The sequence below is a fragment of the Poecilia reticulata genome, chromosome 6, assembly GCF_904066995.2.
Source record: "Poecilia reticulata chromosome 6, P_reticulata-male-v2, whole genome shotgun sequence".
NCBI classification, from domain to species: domain Eukaryota; kingdom Metazoa; phylum Chordata; class Actinopteri; order Cyprinodontiformes; family Poeciliidae; genus Poecilia; species Poecilia reticulata.
The window spans coordinates 24062858-24087534 of NC_088835.1; the positions used below are offsets into that span (position 1 = coordinate 24062858).

Below are 24677 nucleotides of genomic sequence, written 5' to 3' on the forward strand. Positions count from 1 at the left end.
TGTGTTTTAGTGTCTTAAAGGTGATTTCCAGTGGCCTATCTTGTTTGCTACTAAATGCGCAACAAGAAGACAGCTGGGGAATAAAGCTCTTAAAAAATATCATAGAAGAATCACTGATCTATGTTTGCATTAATTACGTCACTAGAGACACAACAATCAAACCAATTTGTTAGCGTTTGTAATCCATGTGGTCAGTGAATAACTTTTGACAGATGTCAGCGTAGAGTTTTAAGCAATTTTTTAATTCCAAATGTTTCTTCTGTGCAGGTTTTCCAAAGTTTACAAAGAGTCTGATGACCCTCGAGGCATGAGAGCTAATGCAGTTAATGGTGCTATTAAAACAAACAATTACAATAATTGTCTTCAGAACTTCCGTTAGTACATTTGTTTCGTATTTCTCTTTTGAGGCTTTTTGATTGGTCTTCATTTGTCACTTACATAGGAATTCCATCCATCCATCCATTTTCTTGCACCCTTGTCCCTCAGTGGGGTCGGGAGGGTTGCTGGTGCCTATCTCCAGCTAACGTTCCAGGCGAGAGGCGGGGTACACCCTGGGCAGGTCGCCAGTCTGTCGCAGGGCAACACAGAGACACACAAGACACACAACCATGCACACACACACTCACACCTAGGGGCAATTTAGACAGACCAATTAACCTGACAGTCATGTTTTTGGACTGTGGGAGGAAACCGGAGTACCCGGAGAAAACCCACGCATGCACAGGGAGAACATGCAAACTCCATGCAGAAAGACCGGGGCCGGGAATCGAACCCAGAACCTTCTTGCTGCAAGGCAACAGCTCTACCAACTGCGCCACTGTGCAGCCCGTACATAGGAATTAAATGTCATATTCTGCTCCCATTAGTGTAAGTATAGTTGCATGATTTTCTGTAGTGTAATGGCTCTGCATGTTGTCTCAGCTCATACTGTTTAAGCTTACCTAAACAACTTATGGTTTTCTGACTCATAAGTGACTTTTTCAGCTTTCTTCAGCTTTTATACCTTCAAGAATCCATAGTTGTTGTTTGTCAAACTAGGACAAACGTTACTTTTTCTTAAAGTAATTCTCTCTTTTCCATTAACTTTATTTCTGCTATTCCAACTACTTCCTTAAAAGTATACATTTACTCAAAGTAGCTCTTTTTGCAAGTCATTTAATCAAATTGCCAATTATTATCTTACTCTAGGTTTTCTTCTAAGAAAACATTTTAGCAATCTTCTATCCCAGCTGACGTGCAGAATGAACCTAATAGTCATTTCTGCAGTGTAACCTATTTGAATTTATATCCAATCTGTTTTTTATTCTTTCCTTTGTGCTCCACATACAGCAACATAAATCGGTCAGCAAAGCCAGTTCAGATCGACCAGATGTGAGAAATATTGTCTTTATATTAAATCATGGCTCCCAAAAGGCCTCCAGGGTGCACAGGGCTAATTACAGTGGATATTTTTTACTGCTCAGTCTGCTCCACTGCCTCTGTCATAATCAATGAGCCCTGTTACAGTCAATTAGAGCATAATTGGATTTTGTGTTTGTTTGAGGTGGAAAAGCGTACATTTGAGCCGACATAAAAGACTTGCTTATCTCTGTCGACAGCTGCAATGAAGCTGAATGGAGTCGCATAGCTGTTAATATCCAGGATAATTAAAGTCGGTGTCAAACGTATCTTTAAAAAAATGTTACTGCAACATGCATAGTTTTTACGCTTAAGAAAATCTTGCTTTTTTTTGTTAAAGATTGCTGCTGTAGTAGACCCAAGCGTGACTGTTTCGTTTTGAAAACTGTCACGTTTGGATCAGTTTTCACTTCCATTTTTCACATTCCTTAGCGGTCAGGTGGTGGGTTACCCATGCAGAAGTAATAGTGAAGAGGTGGAGGAGGAATTTGTCTCCTTGAAACAGAGCAAAGCCGTCGCCAACGGAAACAACTTGTCAGGGCAAGTTCAGTTTATGTTTCTATTATTATTGGTGGTTGATGATGAAAATGGGAAATGTAAGGGATAAACTACATGATAATCTGTAAATTCACAAAAGAGTTTTTATTGTGGCAAAACACCAGCTGTGTTTATGGAAGTCACATGACCAAAGAAGGGTGCCACTCTGACCAGAGGATCTGAGTGGGGCGTCCAGGGTTTTCCACGTTTGTGCTTCATCTGAAAATCTGCAGCTCCTCTGTCATCCACAGACTGACTGCCAGATAATTGGTTCACAGTCTTTCTTGTTTAATTCAATCCATTGAATGCCTACCAGTCACTCATTTTTCGCATCGGACAAGCGACTGAACTCAGAGGATTTTTTTTTAATTTCCTTTATTTAACCAGGTAAACCCCATTGAGATCCAGATCTCATTTTCAAGGGGGACCTGGGCAGAAGTCTGCAGTGCATAGCAACCTGGTTACAAAACAAAATTGATTAATACATATACACAAGTATAAAACAATTTAAAAACAGTGGCATTGTTTAAAAGAATCTCGTTGCCTGTTTTTAAGAATCACTCGAAATGAGTCCAGTGAAATCAATTCTGACATCTTGAATTCAGACTGGAGCTGATTCCAGGCTTTGTATCTGTATGTGTATCTGATGTGATTTAATCACATCAGATACATTTTAATTAAGGGACAATACTCAAAACCTTCATAAATGTGTTATTTTTTTCTATTGCTGCATCTACCAAAATCCAAAAACATATATGTTACATGAAGCAACCCTTGGACATTGACCTGTCCATCTCTATCTTAAAGCTCCATTCTGCTGGTTTCCCATTACAGTGATGCATTTTAACACTCCAAGCTGTTTTTGTAGCTTTGTTCATAGAGCTCTTTGAAGCATCCTCACAGAGAGAGGCAACTTACAAGGTTATGAAGTTAAAACATGTTCTTCATTTATCATTCACCATAAAGTTCTTTCAGGCACTGAATGTTGAATTTTCAATTAGTTTTCGGTATGAAACCTTTAGTTACAAACTGATGCCAAACACATAATGTGCATCATTGAATGTACGTCTATCGTTTATGTCCTGAAATGATATTTTTTGCACTTGAAGCTATGTAATATTGTGCGGGGGTTTTAGAAAGATTGTGTTTTGTTAGTCAACAATATTACCCCTCGAGTTTAGGAGCTGTGGTAATGCTTGAATCGGTCAGACTTAAGTGGCTTAACAAACAAAAGCCCCATTCCTCACGCACAAGCACTGGGCAGAAAAAGGGGGAAAAAAAGCAGCCAATGTTCTAAATAAAACTTTTAAACACTAAAGGTCTTTTCATTAGCTTATTGCTCAAGATCACTTGAAATGATTGCAAAAAGTCTGAGAACCGGAAAGTAAAACATAGCCAAGTGAGTGGAAAAAAAAACTTGTGCATAGTATAATATGTCATCTCAATTATACTGTTCAGTTGTAGAAATGTCAAGTCAAATCTTATGTTCTTTAAGGCATACCTTCCTACCATTAAAGACTGTAAGCATTTCACATGTTTTAAAAGGTTCATCAGGCTGAAAAGCTTTTATTTTGCTCATGAAGTTGGCAGGTTCAGTCCTCTAACAGTGTTGTGATGTTTACAATTGTTTTGGGAATGTGATATGAGAGCTGAACGTTAAAACATCTAAAAGCATTTTTTTCTTTTCTCTATAATCCGTTGCTTAATGTATTCTTTAGATTGCAATCCAAAGTTAATATCGCTGTAGGGAAAGAAACAAAAATCAATTTTAGTCTCACTGGTCATTTCTGCAGTGATGTATCACTGTTATTGTGCTGCGCAGAAAGAAGCAGATTTATTTCAGAGTTTATGAGCACAGAGAATGAGACATTATATCTAAAGAGCTTGTGACAAGTACAAATCATCCTGATGGTTATTAAAGTGGTCATGATTACTCTGTTGAGGACGGCGGTGTGCAGTGCTCACTGTGTCACGTTCCTGCTGCGCTTGCCTGACAGGCACCTGAAATTTATGGCAGGGAGGCAGGGTTGAGTCTGAGCTGCTGTGTAGTAATCCCCTTTACGTAACGGCTCAGAAAACACCTTCAAACACACTCAGGAATTTAATTTGATTTTTCACGAGCTGTTTATCTAAGGTAATGGTTTCCAGTGTATGATTAAACACTGTCTAGAGATAATGATGGTACACACACGCACCAAGACTAAGGTGCGGTTTATGAGATGAACCTTTACAAACTGAGACATCGTCTGACATAAAGTCTGCGAACGTTCTCGGCAGATGTCTCATTTTATCTACTGGAAAAAGCTCAGTGAATTTTCATGTGTCCTGCCGGAGACGGTTAATGATAACATCAAATCTTTAGAAAGTCTGTTTGTTTTCATTGTATTACTCTTCGTGATGTGTGTTTATGTTGTCGGGTAAGTGCGTGTTCATGTCTGCTTGCGGGTGTGATAGATGATGCTCTGGTCTCTGCTGTGTTATTGTCTCTGTGTGTGAGGGGGTTTCTGATGTCTCACTAAGCGTAAATCTAAAGCCTCTGCTGATCTGCTGGCCAATAGTTCAGAGGAATATTGGCTTGTTGTTCAGTTTTTGAGTTTGTTTAAAGATGTCTTTTAGCATATCAGTGATGATATTGTTAAATTTTTGCAGTCAGTTCCAAGATACTCTTCCTTTACCTTCAGACTGGGTAAAAATAGAGTTTATCCTTAGAGCTTCCCCTGAAATGCCAAAATGCAGTACAAATGTGGAAGAAATGTGCTTAAAACCCTCCTGTTGTCCTCATTTTCTGTGTATAGGGAAAACACATACAAATCTTGGTCATTTTGACCCGAGGACAACAGGAGGATATGGCCACAGAAATTTCTTGAGGAAATAATTGTGCCAATATAGATTTCTGACCATGGTAAATAATCTTGTCTTGGTCTTATGGGTAATTTTGCTATTTCACACATAATAGGTTTCAATTATTGTATTAATATGAACTCTTTTCATTTACTTGGTGCATGTAATGGTTATCTAAATGAGACATTTGTAAAATTATCCTTTTAGAGGTAATTGAGGATAGAAAAGGATGGAGGTCATAATATTTTGTAATCTGTCAGTAGGCGGGTGTGTGGAGTTTGTGCTTAGATTTTCAGGGTTTACTGATTTTTTATTTTTTTTTACTCTAAATGTTTTTTACATTAAGATCCATAATGTTCCTTTTAATTGTAACTGATTATTCACAATTTTTGGAAATATGAGCTCTCTGGAACTGTTTGAATTAAGGCCAGAGTGTTTTACATGTTCATGAATTTAAGGTCTGGTTATTGTCAAGTCCCTTCATCAGACAATCACTTGTGCCACAGGCATTGAGTCTGTCCACTCCTCATAAAATCGAGGCGGCCTCCTGGTCTGTTAGATTTTTCTTATGAATAATGCATTCATCGTCTGAGGCTGCAGACGCGTCTCACTGTGTGTTCAGAGATGCTTGACTTTCACACGTCTCTGCTGGAATGAGGATGAAGCAAGAGCTTGTCTAAACTATCAGAAACTGCAGGGAAAATCTTAGAAACACAAAAGGAAAGAGGAGATATTCCTCCTGCTAGATGTTTGCGTTGGAAGCCTGATAATGGTGACTCTATTCAGGTTTGTATGTTTTCCAGTGATCTAAATTAAAACTGTAAACAACCACAAAAAGCACCTGCAAGTTAGTTAAGTTATTTGGGGCGAGTGTTTGAGATATTTCACCTGCAGTAATGTGGGTGCTGCTCTGCTCTATCGTAGTAAAGAAACCAGAAAAAAACTTACTGTATTTATTTTGTTCTGATCTTAACATGTGATCATTAAGTGACACGAGGAGCTCCACAGATAAGCAGAAGGCAATAGATGGATGGATGATACTGATGTAATGACTAAAGACGATCATTTCTTCAGATTGCAGTGTTTCTTTGAAGGGACAAAATAAATGAGAACTTTTACAGTTCTCTGTAAAAGTAGTATTTAAGGCTTTACTGGGTTGCTACTATAATGAAAAGGTTCGTTTCTCTGGCTAATTTTACTGGGGCTTCATGGGGTTTCTTTTGTTTAGTTTTTTTTCTCAGGGGGTTAAGTGGGAGACTGCTATATTGTTTGCGCTCCAACACACTGGTAACTTAATTTGATCATTTAAACTCTTTAATATTAATAGTTTTTGATGAAATATTACCAATAATGGCCAACAAGTCAACTCCTTTTTTTAATTTGTAACATGTTTGCATCTTTTAAAAGAAGAAATTGGTGTTATTTGAAGCAATCAGGAAAATATATCATGATATTATGTTGCATTAACTCTAAATTAAGGAATATATTTATATTTTTCCTTTGAGGTATTTGTGTGTGTTTTATGAGTAAAAGAGACTATTGATTAGAAAGTAGGCATACAATGAAAAAAAAACAGATTTTCCCGCCTCTGTTAATTGATTGCACTGGATGCTTTGAACACAGGGAGAGCCGTCAGTGTGATGATTTGTAAAAGTCAGCTCAGCACAAATGGTCAAGATTTGAGGGATTCTGGGTGTCTGCCGAAATCCCCAAGAGACGATAGCGCCATCACACTGATGGGTCCCCTGCAAAGATCACTCATACTAGACTCCATTAGCCGAAGACACCCGTCCACATGTCACTGAGTGAACAAAGAGACACATTTTCACTCAACACTAAAAGAGGAATGCCAGGAGCTATAAATTAGGTCAAGGTAAACACATCCTGACACAAGAAAAAGCTTGTGTGATCCATTAGTTGTGTAATGACCAAAAGGGAGTTTTAGTGTAGCACTTTCTTGTAGTGTCAGACCTCTAACATATTTATAACTAATCGTCTCTATATCATATTAGGAGATTTGTTTCGTAGTCGGGGGGGGGGGGGAATGCGAACACCAAGGACATTGACTGATTGTAGCATTCGTTGAGGAAGTCTTTGTTTTTGGAAGATCTGAATACTGTAGCTTTGTCCCATGTCCACTCTAGATGTTATTTCCCTAATGTGGGAGATGGATTGGTTTCCACCTACTGTCACAGTAACGTCACCGTATTGATTTCATGGAATCCTGCCATGGGAATCCGACTCATATTTCCCGGAGAGGTCTGATGATGAGTGGCGACGCAAACCCCTGGGGCCAGCAGTGTACGAGCAGCGTAGCATGATTCCCGGCTAAGCGTTTGTCACGTTATTTTCATTGCAATCTTCTGAAATGGCTCTTCAAAGATAATTTCTGAAACACTTCTAATAACATCCTTGCCCTTACCTTCCACAGTGGGACTCTCACGGCGTGATTGGATCATAAAAAAAAAGCCCTCCTTGATCTCGTGGAGTCACTCGGCTGTTTTTCATGTGAGCTGGACTATAATTAGGACCACAACAGATTGTCATTTGCATACACATGTTCAGGTGAGTGGATGAGAGGCACAACCAGAGTCGGTTCAGAAATATTACTATAGCAAAAATCTAAAAGTAGATGAAATAATGGATCAAAAAGATTAGAAAAAAAACCAATGAGGCATGTAAGAGTTGCGGAAAAATAAATATAGAAATCTTGATTTCTCTTTTGTTCACTGAACCGTTACTTTGGGATTTAACCATTTTCATATGGACGTCAAACAGAGACTGTACAAGGTATTGCCATCCAGATCTGAACAAAAGACTTTTTTTTCTTTTTTATTCCTACTGGGATTTTTCTCTCAGGAGAGCAAAAGCAGTACAGCACTGCTGTGTGACTCCTCCTTTCATTCTGCAGCCGCTGAAATCTAGACGTTAGCATGCCTATGGCTGTTTGCTTTGATGTTAAAACGATAAAAAGTCTCAGTGTTTCGCTCCTCCTTTTAATACGACATTTAATACGTTGTAAGAGGTTGTGCCTTTATGTTTTAATAGACACAGTCATAAAACGGAAGATGCAAGTCAGGCTTTTGTGCGTCCACAGATTATCAAGGCTCAAGACAATGGCCCTAAAATGTCTTTTCCAATTTATAACACAAAACAAGATACCGATTAATTCCAAAAGTAAGTTGATTTTATATTACAGGGTAGCAGGTTTTTCTTTTTAGACCATAGCTTAATCATGTTCTTGCCCACATTTAAGTAGTTTTTTTCTGTGCAACAAGATGTTGAATTTGCTGTTCATTATCTGTACCATTTGTTATGGTACTTGGCAGCTCTGCATGTGCTACCGACCGGTTTAATATCACACGTCATCGCTCATGCTGTCATCAGATGCCATCATGCAAATAATTCTCTGCAGTGATTTGCATCTCGGCCTGCGACACTGATCAATGCTCCATTGGTTGTGTTCTCGCCTGTGTTCACCATTTAGGCCCACAGTGATCCCGTTTCCTTTTGTTATCTCATCTAACGGTTAACTATATTTCATGAATAAAACCCTGGCTTTAAAAAAGTGGAAGAAAATATCTCTCTTTTTTTTCAGCTGCTCTCATGTAGAGACTGCTGTGTGATCGACAGGTAGAATCCCTGAAAGCCTCATCTGACATGTTATTGCTCTGGGTCAGGAGCTGCAAACAGGAGTTAGCCTCCATACTCCCCCCATATCTACTGTTTGCTTCTTCTTTTTTTTTTTTTTATCTTGCCGCCTTATAAGATTTCACTCCTTGCTCTGAATTATTGACTTGTCTGGAGACCCCGTGTGACTGAGTCGGCTGTGCATTACTGACTGTCTGCAGGAGGACAAAGCTTTTGTTTCTGTCGAAACCTGAAGCAACAGTGAACACACGATGGGTCTGACAAAAGATTTGAAATATGCAGCGTATTGCACAAACGTGCACAAATTGTTAAATGAGAGGATTCATTTTACCAGTGTGTTTGTGATAAGTGAAGACTGTTATGAATGGCTGCATAATTAATGCTTTTATTCTCGTGAAAGAAGTCTGAAGGGTTTTTTTTTTTACATTTCCCAAAAGAAAAAACATCTAAACTTTGGGGAAAATATTTTACAGACCCATGAAAACATTTTTTTAAACTTTTAAAATTAGCTCCATATAAAACCAGCACGGCATTTCAAGAGAAAGAACAGAACGTCTTTCTGTTAGTCAAATATAGTGGTGCTTATGTGATGACCTGGGCTGCTTTGCAGCGCCAGGATCTGGATGACTTGTTGTGACCGATGGATTCATGAGTATTGCTCTTTCCCTGAAAGTCCTGTAGAAGAAGAACGTCTGGCCATCAGTTTGTGACACACTGAAATTATGAAGCAGCACAATAATCTAACGCACTACGGTTAGTTCTCCTCTGATTGGCTCTTAAAAAAAAATCAAGGTTTTGGAGTGGCCTGAAAGTCTGGATTTAAATCTGATTGAGGTATTTTGGTTGACTTTATAAAATACATCTTTCATAAAACAAGCCACTCATGGTTGTATGGGCAACTGAATTTGAAATAATTTAGCAAAGAAAAGTGGACCAAAGATCCTCCACAGTGACGTAAAACTCATTAGCAGTAATCACAAAGACTTGTAGTTGTGATCAGCAAGGAAGGATCCAGCGGTTATATGGGCTAGGTTGGTTTGGAAAACTGTATTTAGTATTTATTCAATGTGCTTTTTTGATTATTTTAAATATTTGAGAGAGAAGGAAACAAAACAGGAAATCTGAAAGATTGCAACTCTTTGCAATCTGAAAGATATTTTGATGTAATTATAGATACCATTTACTGTCCTAACAGAAGGTTGGTTAGGATAAGGTTACTAAGTGATGAAACGGCTAGTTTATGTAAATCCACGCATCCCCACACACTCGCTGACATTTTGCTGCTCAGTTACCTCCACAATCTGATGGGATCTCCCTGGAAGCCGCTTTCTGATTTTCTTTTTCCTCCATCTTATCTATTTAAACTCATCAACCTGAGCCTGTGCCTGGAAACCGGAGGCTGTGTAGGGGAATGTCGATTCATGTGGCAATGAAGACAACATCTCAGCTACAGATGAATGCTGCTTCATTGTGCCGAACTAATTATTCCAGTGACAAGTGTGACACCGCCTCTGTGGCTTTAGAGCCGGGCTTCGAGCAGCATTGTGCGGCTCAAGGCTGCCCATCCGATGTGACTTTACATTGACTGGAAGCCCTGCTATGAAAAGCTGCCGCCGCTGCACAAACAGCGGCGCATGTTGTGAAATTACCTGTTGCTTAGGAACCAATGTGACTTCATGCATGGGAGCACATTTTTGTCAAGGTCTTTTTAGCACAAGAATTTTCCACTAATTTTCCTGCTACTGATATTTTCTGTTAAGATGGGTGTTACGGCCCTATTCACATCTTAAAGAGACATAACTGCTTTGTTTCAGCCATAATGTTTCGATTGATTCCATGTCTGATGGGTGCTTTGAACTTGTTTCACCGAGGTTGTAGTTGAAAATGAGAATACACAATGTGTTTGCCAGTTTTTTTGCGTCCTTTGTTAGCGTTGTGTTTATGAAAAACATTAAATGTATGTGACAGACATTAAAATGAACTGAAAGCTTTTCAGAATGGAGAAAACCTGGAAGAAGATTTTCACACTGATAAAATCTCTCCATGTTTAATGAGACACATGCTTCACACAGTCACATCTTAAGATAAATGTGTAAATGTCACATGTGCTGGCCCACATGAAAAAAAAAACATATTGGATTCATGAAAAGTGTGCAGCATGCGTAAAAGAAATTAACAATAGAAAAAGAAATACAAATTCCAAAGAGTCATGCTTGGAAAGATCATTTCTACTTTTACTGAGATGTAGCTAAGTGGAAATTAGGACTTAATTGTGCTGCAGCCCCAAAATTACCCTGACTTTCTCACAACTTGCTTTAAAATTAACTTTTTTATTGCTTTACTTTTAGCTCTGAGTGAGAGTTGGGTTTACGCTGTTCAATTGCTGTAATCATTAATGTTTTCAACTTCCCTATTGTTTTGCTATAATTTTGTTTTGTACTTGGCATGCTTTTATTTTGCTATTTTGTTTGTTTTCTGTTTCTTGTTTTGTTATTTATATAATTCATTTTATTTAAGACTTTTAGGCACTTTGAGAGAGTCACATACTGTTTTATTTTTATTATGTAAAGCACTTTGAAATGCCTTGCTGCTGAAATGTGCTTTACAAATACAATTTCATTGATTGATTGATTGATTGATTGATTGATTGATTGATTGATTGATTGATTGATTGATTGATTGATTGATTGATTGATTGATTGATTGATTTTGGTTAATGACTTTTGTTCCAAACATTATAAAAACATAATATGTCTTGATTAAGTAAAACATAATTAATTATTTCTTTTTCTGAGAGAAAGTGACAATTAGAGGGCTAAAGTAACTCTCAAAAAAAGTAAGCCGATTAAGTTAGAATTTAAATACCAATCATGTAAGGTACACTAACTCCTAAGTAAAAAAAAAAAAAAAAAAAATTAAATAAGAAAACACTTTAAAATATTTGCCTTGATTTTAGTTATGTGTCACACTCTGAAAGACAGACCATTTAAAAATTAATATGTACTCGTATTACAAAATTTAGCTAAGCAAAATATAGTCTTTTTATTTACCTACATCTTTTTTAAAACAATCTGAAATCCATCAGTGACCAGATGGATTTCTACGTAAATATATAAAAGAAACGATGAAAAATTCTAAAATAAAAACTTGCATTCAAGAAATTTGTCATATACTTATATACATATATAGCTTTCCCATATAACTTCAATGTAAAGATACACCCAACAGTCTGAGCAGCGTGGGCTGGATTTCTCTCTGTGGCTCTGAAAAGCAGCTAATCAATCTCTCCTAATTACCCACAGGCAAGAAAAATATGCTCCTGATTAGTGAATACCAGAGAAAGAGCACAAAAACCCTGGTCACCATCCCACGCACTCGCCCAGATTTCACTCCCGCTGTGAGGGGGGGGAAGCACCGGTCGAACGAAGATGGCAGATGCAGTCGCCATCAGTGGAGGCAGCATCAGACGGGGAGCAGCACTTCAAATGAAACAGTCACACAGCCATAAATTTTTCATCTCCAACCAGCTTTGAGGACGGAGACGGGGGCAGGTCAGCCAGACTTCAGCTCCCAAAAACAATTCAGGGCTTTCAGAGACAAAAGGTACATGTTGGAGGAGGAGGAGGGGGTCTGCGGGTGGGAGGCACATGAAACAAAAAATAACAACAAAAAAAAAATCCTTTGTTTACGACTGATGAACAAAAACGCTGCAAATGAATCACTGTTGAGCATAAATGGCAAATATTACCAACACAGCAAAAATCAATGTTCAATGGAGTTTTTCTCTTTCTGTCAGTGTTCATTTTAGGGGTTAAAAAAAATACAATTAGTGTCATTCAAACACTTCAGTATAAGCTATAAGTAAGTAGTTTTGCTTCTAAAGTATTTCAAAATCTTTGTATACTTACAGTAATATACTGATCTTAAAGAATATAAATTGCACATGGTTTAATCTGGGACAACAGATGAGGCAAACTGATGTTTAGATAAACTTTTTTATTTTTAATGTTCAATTTATTTTCATGAAGTCTGCTGTTTTAAGTAGCACATTATTTGTGGCAACTGAACAAAATTTATGATCACATTTTGAACTGAAGAGAAATCCTCCTAAACATGTGTGTGGTTCAGACGACTCCTTATCTGTGAAGTGAGTCAGAAACATGAACCTCTGCCAGTAAAAGGAGCTGCTATCATAAAAGGCTGCCCTCGTCCGATGAGCTCATCGTGGAGCTCTGCAGAACGGCTGCAAATTTAATGAGTGATATATTTTTTTTCTCTCCATCTCTCTCTCTCTCTCTCTCTCTCTCTCTCTCCCTTTCTTTTAGAATCCCCTGGGAATTTGTCTGGATGGTAATACATCCTGACGTCTCCATCCTTGTTTAAACAGCTCATCTTATTCTGAATTGGATGATGCAAATTAAAGCCACACTGAATGAAGAGACCTAACTTAACACAGCTGCAAACTTTGTTTTTTTTTGTTGTTTTTTTTTTACCGAACTTTGTCTGGGAATACATTGCAGGTCAAAATGGTTTCGTTGTACTACATTTCTTTTTGTTTGAAGTTTAATAGCCACTCCCAGAATAAACATCACGTAGAGCTTTGCAACATTTTATCACACTAGAATCACAAACACTGATGTTTTTTTTATTTGAATGGTGTTCCATGCAGAAGCTTTACATATATAGAAACAGAAACATCTGATCTTTTTTTTTTTTTTTACAGTTAGATCAAGCTCAGTCAAACTGAAGTCTCTCCACAGACATTTTCCCAATTTGATTTAAGCTACTTTATTGTAGCTCTGGTTGTATGTTTAAGGTTGTATATGCTGGAAGGGTGAACCAGGACCAAGCCGTGAACAGGCTGTAGCACTTTATTTTCCAGAATTTCTTTAAATTTAGCCTTACTCAAACCCCAGTTAACTCTGACCAGTTTCCCTGTCCTTGCTGTACAAAAGCATTCCCCCACCATGCTGCTGCTACCACTATGTTTCACGTGCCTGACAGTATTTCAGGGTGATGTACAATACAATTTTGGTCTCGTTTGACTAGAGAATGCATCTACCACATGTTTCTTGTGTCTCCCTACATGGTTTGTGACTCTTGGGTGCTTCTTCAATTAATGCTCTCTTTGCCCAACCTCTCAGTTGAGGTAGACAGCCATCTTCAAAGCTTGAGATATTGTTTTATCACTTAATCTTGCTTTAAACTTCTCCACAACTTTCTTCCTGACCTGTCTGCTGCGTTCTTTCATTTTCAAGAAGTGTTTGGTCCAATAATGTTCTATGAAGCCTCTCCATGTATCTTATTTTGGTATATTAAAGCAAAAGAGGCTGACTACAAATCCACGTCACACTATTCAGATTTTATTTGTGGACAGATTTGAAGACCATGGGTCATTTTCCTTAAACTTCACAATTATACACCATTTTGCGGCTGTAATGTGACACTACGCAAAAAACAAAACAAAAAAACGTCAATGTATGAGTCTATTGTTCATTGGTATTTTTGGTCAGTGTTGGTCTTAATTCCAGTATGCAAGCCAGTTTAAAGGGTTGTGACATTGCTAAGTGATGGCTGAAATGCGTATCTTTTTCCATCGGTGGCATTTGAGGCTTTGCATTTGTTAATGAGATTAAGGCTAGTGTGGTGTCACAAGGGCACTTAGGCCTCAAGCTGTATGACTGGAAGCAGGTGGCATAGTTTCTGCGTCCTTGTTAATAGGGATTATGAGTCTGAAAAGAGACGGGGAATATTTCATTTATCCCGTTCGAAAATATGCGAGACCGCTGGGCTGTTCATGTGATTTTCCGGGCGTTTTGAGCTTCTGGTAGACGATCGAGTTTAATTTAATCTTTGACCTTAAAGTGTTTGTAAGCTAACAGGAAATGTCATTGTAAGTGACGGGATTTCTTTGAGAGGGTTTAATTGCTGCTTGTAAATTGTCTTCTTTTCTTCAATCTTCAGAGATTTTTCTGAACACACCGACATGAGGACAAAAAGAAAGATAATTCAGTGATGTATGTTACCTTTTCAGCCTACTGCATCCTCAACAGGAAAGGTGGAAGCAGGAGGAGTTGATGAATCCTGTAGGTGTGCGAGTCTGACTCTGACCTTTTGTTTCCACCAACCTACACACAGTCGTCCACGCAGCTCTCTATTGAGCTGCTGCGGCTGCATTCCATCAGGGACTCTGAACGGTCAGAGTACAGCACCTCCAAATAGGATAACATTGTTGAGTAATGTTGTGTGGGCTTGAGTTTAAACAGCATTTGTGGAATGTTAATATTTCTTTGGCAATCTTTTTGAATCTTTTCTTCTATAATATAATGATCTTTTAATCCTGTATTAGATGTGTTCAGAAAGCAAGACAAAAACATATTGTCATTCTTAAAGTTGGTGCAAAAAAAACATTCATAAACCTTTCTTTTTTTTCCTGAAAACCGTATGCAAACAGTGCTTTATGATGTTCTTTGTAAAAGTGTTAATTTCAGCTGAATCTTGTCATATTTTGTCACATTACAACTTCAAACTCCTTTGTGGGGACAAACCAAAACCAGACTAAACACAAAGTAAGACATATTCAACAACTGAAAGTATAATTTCACTGGATTTATTTAATTTTTTATACTCCTAAAAATGTGACCATATGTGTTTAGGCTACTTAACACTGCTACTCTACAACAACTGTTTTGTGAAGGCCTCAAAGATTAGTTAGAGAACATTTATTAAACACCATGAACTGCAAGACTGAACACTGTTCTGCTATTTAAAGAACAGTGACAAAAAGAGATGTTTTGTAGAAAAAACCCCCATAAATGTCAAATAAAAAGTCTTGTTTGTTGACCTTTTTATAAGGTTATTTGACCAGAACACAGCAGAAGAATGTGTCCTGGTCAAATGAGATAAAAAAAAAAATATTTTTTTATTTATTTATTCTATTTGTTGCAGAAAACACTGCACATACCATGAAAATCAGCATAGTGACACATGGAGCTCACAAAGAAAACTTTTCAGAGTAGTAGTGCACAAACTCAGTTTCCTGAGGGCCAACTCCTTAAGCTAAAAGTACTTTTCGGATACATTTTTTTAAAAATTACTGGATGCAACATTTCATATGTCATATATCCTTATTTATCTGCTCAAATAATAAACTAAAATACTTATGAATTTCACCAGAACAAAGTTTTAGGTGTCACAATTTCAAGAAAATCGGAATGGAACAAAAAAAAAAAGTTTACTGAGTGTGACAGATAAGAGTGAAATAAGAAAACAAAGTTTATTTTAGTTGGTGCTTTATGATACCACCAACAGAATAATGGAAATTCTGGATTGTGTCTTTCCTCCCATAATCCAAAAACATGCAATACAGGTTAGTTGTCGAGTGTTGGCCCTGAAATGTATTGGTCACCTGTCCACATCAATGATGATGTCAGTGTTACTCATTGGCTGCAGAAAATGGATAAATGGATTGTCTGGTGGTTGGGAATTCCTGTTTTCGAGATCTCTCTAAAGAGATATATTTGTTGTAATTACAATAAACACTACTTATCTTTCAGGTAAATAAAACTTGGAAGTCCTTGGACCAACATACTGTACCTATTTAATTACTGTTAAGACAAAACTGGAGGCACTGTTTATGAAATATTCTGAATATTTGTGCATAAACCAGCTCATGTACATTTGAGCAAAAGCACATGGATGAATGCAATGCATCTGATTTTTCACGTTTGTGAAAATATTTTAATCCAATTTAAAGTCAACGATGCAAATTCTATGTAGGAAATGGGATGTGCTTCAAAAACGTCCATGGCTGCATTTTCTGCTAACCATTTCCAGTCATTGACTGAAATTAAAACATTGATAACTAGAACATCAAGAGATGTATTGATCTGTGTGTGCGTGTGTGTGTGTATCTGAAGTCAGTCAGGCAGTAAAGAGGGAAAAAAAATGCTTTTGAGAAACTGATGGACATGACAGCTTTGTAAATGCTAATACAAAATGTTTTTCCTGTTACTGGCAAAGAATTTACATTTAAATTCCAAGTATGAGTGCAGCGGGACTCGGACAACAATAAAGACCCAACGCAGGTTCTACAATTCATGCTACACGGTTTCTGTCTGCTAAGTGACACAGTAATTACACACAAAGCTTAAGAGTTCATTCAGTGGGTGTGAAGCGTGATGGCTGTAAATGTGGAAGGAATACTGATATTCCAACGTTTTTGAAGCCCCTCTTTCTCTTTGTTCAAGCGCCTGCCTTGCTGCCTCCTCCCCACTGCGGCGAAGCAATCTCATTGGAGGACTGCAAAAGTCACGGGTTGACAATCAGGTCTACAGCATGAAGGATTCTAACTGTTGCTAAGGTACTTTGAATGGTGATTTGACCGTTACATGAGTTCATTTGCTATCCATCTTCAACCGCCGAATGCTCAGAAATGGTGTGAAACTTGGTCAGAGTGTGAAATCCAGGGATTACTCAGTTTCCCATCAGTGGAGTCAGACATCCTGCTCCGTCACATGCTGTCTGGGGTGTCGACAGCTCCGGGGAACGTTTGTTATTGAGATTTGACCCGCATCGTGTCGGATTCCTTCATGTTCTGTTTTTTTTTTTTTTTTTTTTTTTAAGTTCTCTGCCAAGATAAATTTGGCAAAGACACATGCTGTCTACAGGCGTGGCTTTTATAAAGCGAGCTGAAAAAGCAAACTAGGGTTCACTCTCAGTTCAAAGTTCACGAGGAGAGACGCTGGTTCCCTGCTGCAGATCGGAGACATAAACAGTGACTAAATTTATGTGTAATTGCATTTTGATTTGCAGTTACACTTGTCATTTTAATACACAGTGAAAGTTCTGTTTTTGGAAATAAAATGTTGCGATTACAAATAAGCCTAAATCTTTGCAAGTTACGTTTATAAAAGCTGGTATTTACAGTGCTTTGTAAAACTAGTTTTTGAATTTTCACGTTTCTTTGCAATACAACCAGAAAATCCAATACAGTTTATTGGGATTTTATTTAATAGATTATGTGCAAAGAACAATTCTTACACTGGACAGGACATTTCCACTATGAGACACAGGGGAGGCTGCATTATGCTGTAGGAATGTTTCTTACAACAGGTACACAAGGCTGGTCAAAGTCGGTATATATTTCTTTGTGTTTCTATTAATATTTCAAAGCAATCCTGGGGGGGGGAGGGGGGGGGGGGAGACGAGTACTGACTGAAACAGACTTGAGAAGGTAGAGGTTCTCCTTAGCAAGACAATAACTCGAAACATGCCAGAGTTATGAAATGCTGGAACTGCAGAGAATGATGCCTCTACAAAAGTACTGACTCTTTGGGGGTAAATGCAAAAGCGTGACAAATGTGACAGTCGGAGTTTGCCTTCCTCTTTGGTTTGACAGTCCGGGAGCTTTTTCACCCACCGTTTGGAGTTGATCCAAGTGAGAAACTCAAACTTGTTTTTTTTTTTTTCTTTCACAACAGACTACTGCTGACACATATAATGGAAATTTTGTTATTGCACCCTGTAGAAGGTGACAGCAGCTTGTGTAGTCTCATCTGTCCTTTGGCCCTCCACCTATCAGCCGTCTGTTGCAGAAATCCACACCCCATCCATGTTCCTTCCTCCCCTTCAGTCAGCTCACCGAGATGGCATCAGCACTTATCTCCCGCTACCTCTCTGGTTCTCCGGTCTACTAACCTCCTGCTGAAGCTCTAAATTTAGGCTCACCTCAGACCACACAGCATCATTATGTCTGGCTGCAGAGCGAAGACAAGAGCCGCTGGCTCCGTCTGTGATTCCGGGGGAAGCTCATCATCTATTTCAGCTCTGTGCTGCAGCGTGAGCCAGAGCTGTCTGGGACTGTTGGTATTGAGCAGAGAGAAGCGCCCCAGGCACAATCCATCAAAAGAGGAGGTGTTTGCACTGTGGGAAAAGGCATGAATAATCCATGCTTTCTTTACCCTTTTCTTGTGTAACTCTGCATATCCCTTTACAGCTGGTCTCTGTCGCCTTTTTTGCAAATAACCAACGTGAGAGCTTTTTTTTTTTTTTTTAAAGGTTTAAATAGTGGTTTTAGAAAATGTAGACTTAGGCAAAAACAGCAGTGTTTTAATTATGAAAGTAATTAATTTATCTTTTACAGAATGTTGGTAGGGATGTTGCAGAAAGAAGTTCAACTAATGCTTTGTCCATATTTTATTCAAATTTTCAATATTTGTTTCTCTCAAATTCAGTTACTTCCAATTTCAACAAGTGTATATCAGCTTTTTCTCTTTTAATTACGTTCCTTTAGTGAACCATCAGATACTAACAGCTGAACATAACTTCAACATTTTACACTCATTACAACTCATTGAAAAAAATGCAATTACATATTTAATCACAGATAAAGTGAGTTAGAACATGAAAATAGAATCAACAGCTTGAAACACTAATAAAGTATTACAAGATTCAGTCTTAGAACCATTTTTTTCTTTGTCTTCATATAAACGATCTACCAAGGTTTATTCTTAAATGGCAGCATATCAAAGCATGTATGCAAAGGATGATGTTCTAGTGAATGATTGGACAGTATCCATCTCTGTTTCCATCTATTTCAGTGTTTCTAAGACTATGTTTTCCTCACAATATGGAAATATTGGCTTAAACTGGACACTTTGGTACAGAAAAGAAGCTGGACATGTACGTCAATCAATGCATTTCAAACACGATTCAAATGTGCCAAAAACATTGTGGGTTCAATGTAATATTGTGCCTTAAACCATTAGTTTTTGCCTTGGTAATCATTAGCAGTAAAACCTTTAAATGTTTTAGAATAAATACAATACAACTTATAATTACAATACAAATAAATAAATCAGATAAATAAATAAAGCAAAAATATTTGGGCTTCCACTCAGCTTCATCTGCTGATGGAGTTCTGGACATTTTAATTAAATCTTTAATTTATTATTGGACCAATGGAAACATCATCAAATTCTATGTGGTCCCTTGGACTAAAGAAGGTCTGTTAAATCAGGGAGATACGTTTCAGGTTAAATCAGTCTGAAACCAACTGGATGTGCTGTATGAAATACTAATTTTATGGGGGAATCAGGCTTTGGGGACCTCAAAGACCTCCAGTTTATTTATTTTTTTATGATGGTCATAAAGATTGATTTGTGCTGAGGTATCAATGAAGAAGCCTCCTGAGAGGCCTGGTTCATAATCACTGTTTGTGAAAGCTTGGGCTTTTCAGTTTCCTTTATTTCATTTGTTGAAAGCAGAAAGGCGCCTACAGTCTGTTTCCTGTTTCTAGCTTGGTAAATAATGCAGTGGATGCTGCTGGTCCTGGGATCTTATTCTACAGTATTGGATTAGTTTAATGGACTACTGCCCCTCTGTGGTGGTAATATTGCTGTGTCTGAGTGACACAATTTTCACCCCCTTCTCCCCTCTCTGAATCCATGTCCTGAACTCAAGACTCCCTGGGTGTTTTGCCTAGAAAATAAGTATTTTGTATATTTTGTATTTCTCCCAAATGTTCATTCTTCTTACAGATAAAAGAAGTGGTGGTAATAATATCCAATTAGGTGGAGGAAGGGCTTTAAAGTTTGCAGATTACACTGCTTGCAAATACTTTTATTTTATTGAAATAAATTCTGATAAGATTCAGAAGTTTCAGGTTTTTGTAGCTGACTGGCAGAGATCTTCTGTGCTTGCAGACGCGATAAAGTGGGGGAGGTGTGCTGTCGATCTGCTTCCTTCACCAAACTGGGTGAAGCCCAGTGAAAATCCTCCCACAGTGGGCCCACTTACCACTGTCACCCAACATTACTCCAATAACTACCACTCAAACCGGTCAGGCAGGAAGAACATCCTCCTCTTCTATTCTGCGTCCATGAGCATTATAATCGATGCCCTCTTTGTGCGTTCTGCAGGCTTGGTTGCATCAGAACACCGGCATGGAAACATTGCGCGATGCAGTGATGCCCCACAGAACTCTGAGATTGGAGAACTGCCTACTGAATAAATGGCATGACACAATGTGTACAGGTAGCATGCCAAACACAGTAAAAAACTAAATGACATAATAACTGTTTATTTTAAGTCTCTATCAAAAGCTTCAGTAGCAGGGCTCTGCAAAAGTATTCTTACTTCTTACATTATTTTCAAAATTTTGTCACAATACAATCATAAGTTTCAATGTACTTTATAAAGATGCCTGTGGTAGAGCAACAGTACATTGGATAACTGAAAAACGGAAAAATTATATTTCAGCATTATTTAAACAGAAGACAGCAATGAGATGATGAGTGAAGATAAATGCACAGCAACCCTAGAAGAAAACCTTTTAATGACCCTAAACAAACAGCGGAATGGTCGTGATCAAAGCCTGTTAATCTGTTGAAATGTCCCAGTCAAAGTCAAAACCTAAATTAAATTTAGTATAGAACGTTACAACTGATTTTCACAGATGCCCTTCATGCGAACCGACTTACTTTGAGCTATTTCACAAAGAAGAACGGACTGTTCGTTTATGTTGGCGTCCTCTCTTCTTCCGTGTCCTTTTATGTGGTAAATCTGTGTTGGCTTTTGTTACTGAAAATTAGAAATATGTTCTTTCAAAGAATATAAATAATACAGAAGTAAAAACTCTTTCTTTTCATAAATAAATGAATTATGTATTATGAATGATCAGTGTATTATGTATTATGAATGATCAGTGTATCATGACTTAATTTGTTGACAGTGCTTATGTTTGTTGGCATAAAGTTGCCATTGAGGGATTTTTTTTTTAATCTCCCAATCTAGTTGATTTGAGTGCTGGTCTAAAAAAATTGGAGATTTGGAGCACATAAATATAACATGATTCCAGATATTGTGAATAGAAGCTGTGAAACCACAACACTGTTTCCAGACAGCTTTATTCATGAGTCAGGCCCGTCTGGGCCACACAGCGGCATTTCCATTTTTGTCTCTGTTGTGACTACAAATTTTGTAATAAAGGTGGAACGGTGCAGCTGTTTTATTTATTCTGCTCACTATAATGGATTTCCTAGCTGAGTGTCAGAATCTTAATCTGTAGCAGAGATGGCCGTGCACGCCCAGATCATGTTTTCATTTATGCCCCTGGTGAGCAGGGCCAGCCATTGCAAATTCATATTATCCTGGTAAATGAGGAGCAGCTCTACATTTGCACACAAAAAAGAAGAAAAACTTGCCTCCATCACTCGGTTTAACATAAATGTCAGACAATGGATTGTGTTTAAAATATATTTTTCTTTTGTTTTATTGTGTTTTTGAAGCATTAAAATTGCTTCAGGCTATAACACAAAAAGGACATTCAGTACAGTAATACTCTCATAAACATTATTTTTGTGTATTTTTGGGTCATATATTTTTAAAGGGTGTCATGATTGATTCTTTCGCTTTCATGCTGCATTTCATTTCCCCTCCTTCAGCTCCCACAGCTCACTGCACAGGGCTGACTTCAGGTTTTCTCCATCATGCTCTTTTTGGCTCAATTCAATCAGGTTCTCCCCCCACCCGTCCTCCACCCGCTCCCAGAAATACCTCCAGAAAGACAGCCGGGATCATGTTTCCCAAAAGCTTCCAGATCAAATCAAAAGCTCCATGTTTCTCTGAGAGAGGATGGGCAGGGCATGGCTGCAGTCCCAGTGTCATGGCTGAGAGCCCGAGTCTGGAGAAGCGGCATGCCTTCCTCCCCTCTCTCAGAGAGCTCTGTTTGTTGCTTGCTTTCACCGTCTGTTACGCCACGGAGCGCCATGCCCACACAATCTTTTTTTCAGGCATTTTTCTACTCTGACCATCGCTGCACAAGCCTCCCTCAAGCACTCGACACCTCAAAGGGGAAACATGTCATCCGTCTCTCCTCGCACAGCGCTAAAAAGGCCTCAAGTCTCCTGAGGGACTTCTGCTCTTCCTCTGCTGATTGATCTGCTGCGCCCATGCATTCATTTATCTACCTACCTATCTGTCTCTCCTGTCTTTATGCCACATCGTTTGTCTTTCTTGCTCATTCACTAAGGATGTGTCTCTGTTGCTTTTGTGCCAGATCAATAAGTACCTTAATAGCGAAACACAACTAATGCACTTTATAAGCATTAACATGAATCTCACCAAGATGGAACATCCTGCTCTCAGTTTGCATTTAGTCTGAATGAGTTGTAATCTCTCCCACGGATCTTTCATTCTGCAATACAAACTGCCCGCTCGTTTTTTTTGTTTTTCTTTACTTCTCTTTCAACTCTTTCTCGCTCTGCTTTTTCAACTGCATCCAACCCCCACATGAGGCATATTGATCGTTCCAGTGCACTAATTGTTCTGCTTAGCCTTGGATGACTCTGTAAACCTCAGACATGCCATATCACATACCTCTTTAAATGCGGAACGAATCAAAAATACGATTGATAATATTGTTATTAACATGCTTTTTTTTTACTTGTATAAACATCACCAGGCATTTTTGCATCTTCTGTGGTATAGAATGAGGTTTTGAATCTGTTTGCCAGCAGCAGTGTTTTAGTGTCCATGCAGGGACTGTTTACACATGCATTCATGAATATGGGATTAATATGTATGTGTATGTGTATGTGTAGGTGTGTGTGTGTGTGTGTGCGTGCATAAGCTTGTGGGCAAAAGTACAGGTTGTTACATCCTGCTCTTTCACCATCTGTGCTCAGCTAGGAATCAGGCCACTTATATAGACACCTTCTCCATATAGGCACACTTCCCTTGATTGTTTATGCTGGCTTAGCTTTAAAGTCTCATCTTTTTTTCCACAATTTTAACGTAACATCAACCTACATCGATGTATTTAATTGAGATTTTATGACGTGGAAGAAAAAAAGCATGTATTTTTCAAATATTTTTACAAATAGATATGTAAAAAATGTAATTTACAAATGTAATTAGCCCTGAGTCCCCTTGGTGTTTTCACTGATGCAAGGATTTTAGGGTTTCCCTCTAACAGTTTTACATATTCAATGAGTGAAACGTTTGATCAATCTTTGGAAAATTGCTCAAACTCAGTGAGACTGAATGGACACAATTGTTAACTCCAAGTCTCGATTTAGCCTAGGTCTGGACTTTGACTGGGTCATTCTATCATATCAGTAATGACTTTATTTAAACCACTCGGATGCAGGTCTGTCTGGGTGTTAGAAGTCGTCTTTATAGAAGGAGAGTCTTGCCCCCAGTTACACGTCTTTTGCCTCTAAGATTTTTTTACGACTGCCATTTCTCCCGTTCCTGCTAAAGAAAAGCACTCCCACAGCATGATGTGGCCACCACCATGTTTTGCTGTATAAAGGATTTAAGATTATCTGAAGTATTCCTTCCCACCCAGTTATTTTCAATTGTTTCATCCCTCAAAGATTATCTTCTCCACATGTGTGCTGTGCTCTCTACATGATGTATTTCAAACTGTAGACGGGGCTTCTTTCTGTACTTGGTTTTCTTCATGAGTGATTTTGCTTCCATGTTAAAATTATGCACTCTTTAATCACAATAGTAAGACTGTATAAGCAATTCACAGATTTGTTTATTATTAAATAGTATTTTTGACCAAGTAGATATTTCATCTAATGAAAATGCTCTTAAATATTATTTCACTTATAAAAAACTCAAAATATATTATTTTCAGTCAGCAGAAGTTATTTTGACAGAAAACATTTATCAGAGAATTTCAAATACTTAGAGATTTAGTTTGTACTTTCCTTTTTTACGATTCAACATGTACTCCTCTTACACATAATGCGTATTCATGATTAAAATTTCAGGTGTGACTGGAATTGTCAGCCATAATGATGCACAATTGGGAATCAATAAGGAGCTCAGAAGCCAGTGCTCCAGATGACCTTTGTTGAGCCTCAGCCAATGATATTTTGAGTTCAAAGGTCCCCAAAGACATGAGCTCATCAGGCAGAGTGTGAATGACACTCACAGCAATCGGAGCTCCAGCTGCAAAAACCATCAAAATATACCAAAAATGACAACAATTTTCAACATGAGCTGCATGCACTGACAAGGATAAAAGAGTCATTTCACCACATTCTTTCTGAAGAAGTGTTGAGATGGATAATAAAAAAATAAATACAAATTTTCAAAACAGTATCTAAAAAACATCTTTAAAAGCACAAAAAATAAACTTTAATCAGATTCATCTTGGATTTTTCTAATTGACTTGCTGGTAAGTCACAACATTTTTGCACAAATCTTCTTAAATAAAACGAACATATTTTAGT

At 38.0% G+C, this 24677-nt stretch overlaps 1 long non-coding RNA gene across 3 annotated transcripts in view; it reads left to right on the plus strand.

The window, feature by feature from the left end:
- LOC108166374 (uncharacterized) overlaps positions 1 to 24677 on the plus strand; it is a 45069-nt gene that overhangs the window by 652 nt on the left and 19740 nt on the right. The window contains exon 3 of one of the 3 annotated variants that reach the window (XR_001776717.2): positions 16677 to 16789. The exons of 1 other annotated variant lie outside the window; for it this stretch is intronic. This is a non-coding gene — a long non-coding RNA (uncharacterized LOC108166374). Of the gene's footprint in view, positions 1 to 7207; positions 7342 to 16676; positions 16790 to 24677 lie in introns of all 3 variants that reach the window. One more of the 3 variants, XR_014087926.1, reaches the window with a different exon arrangement.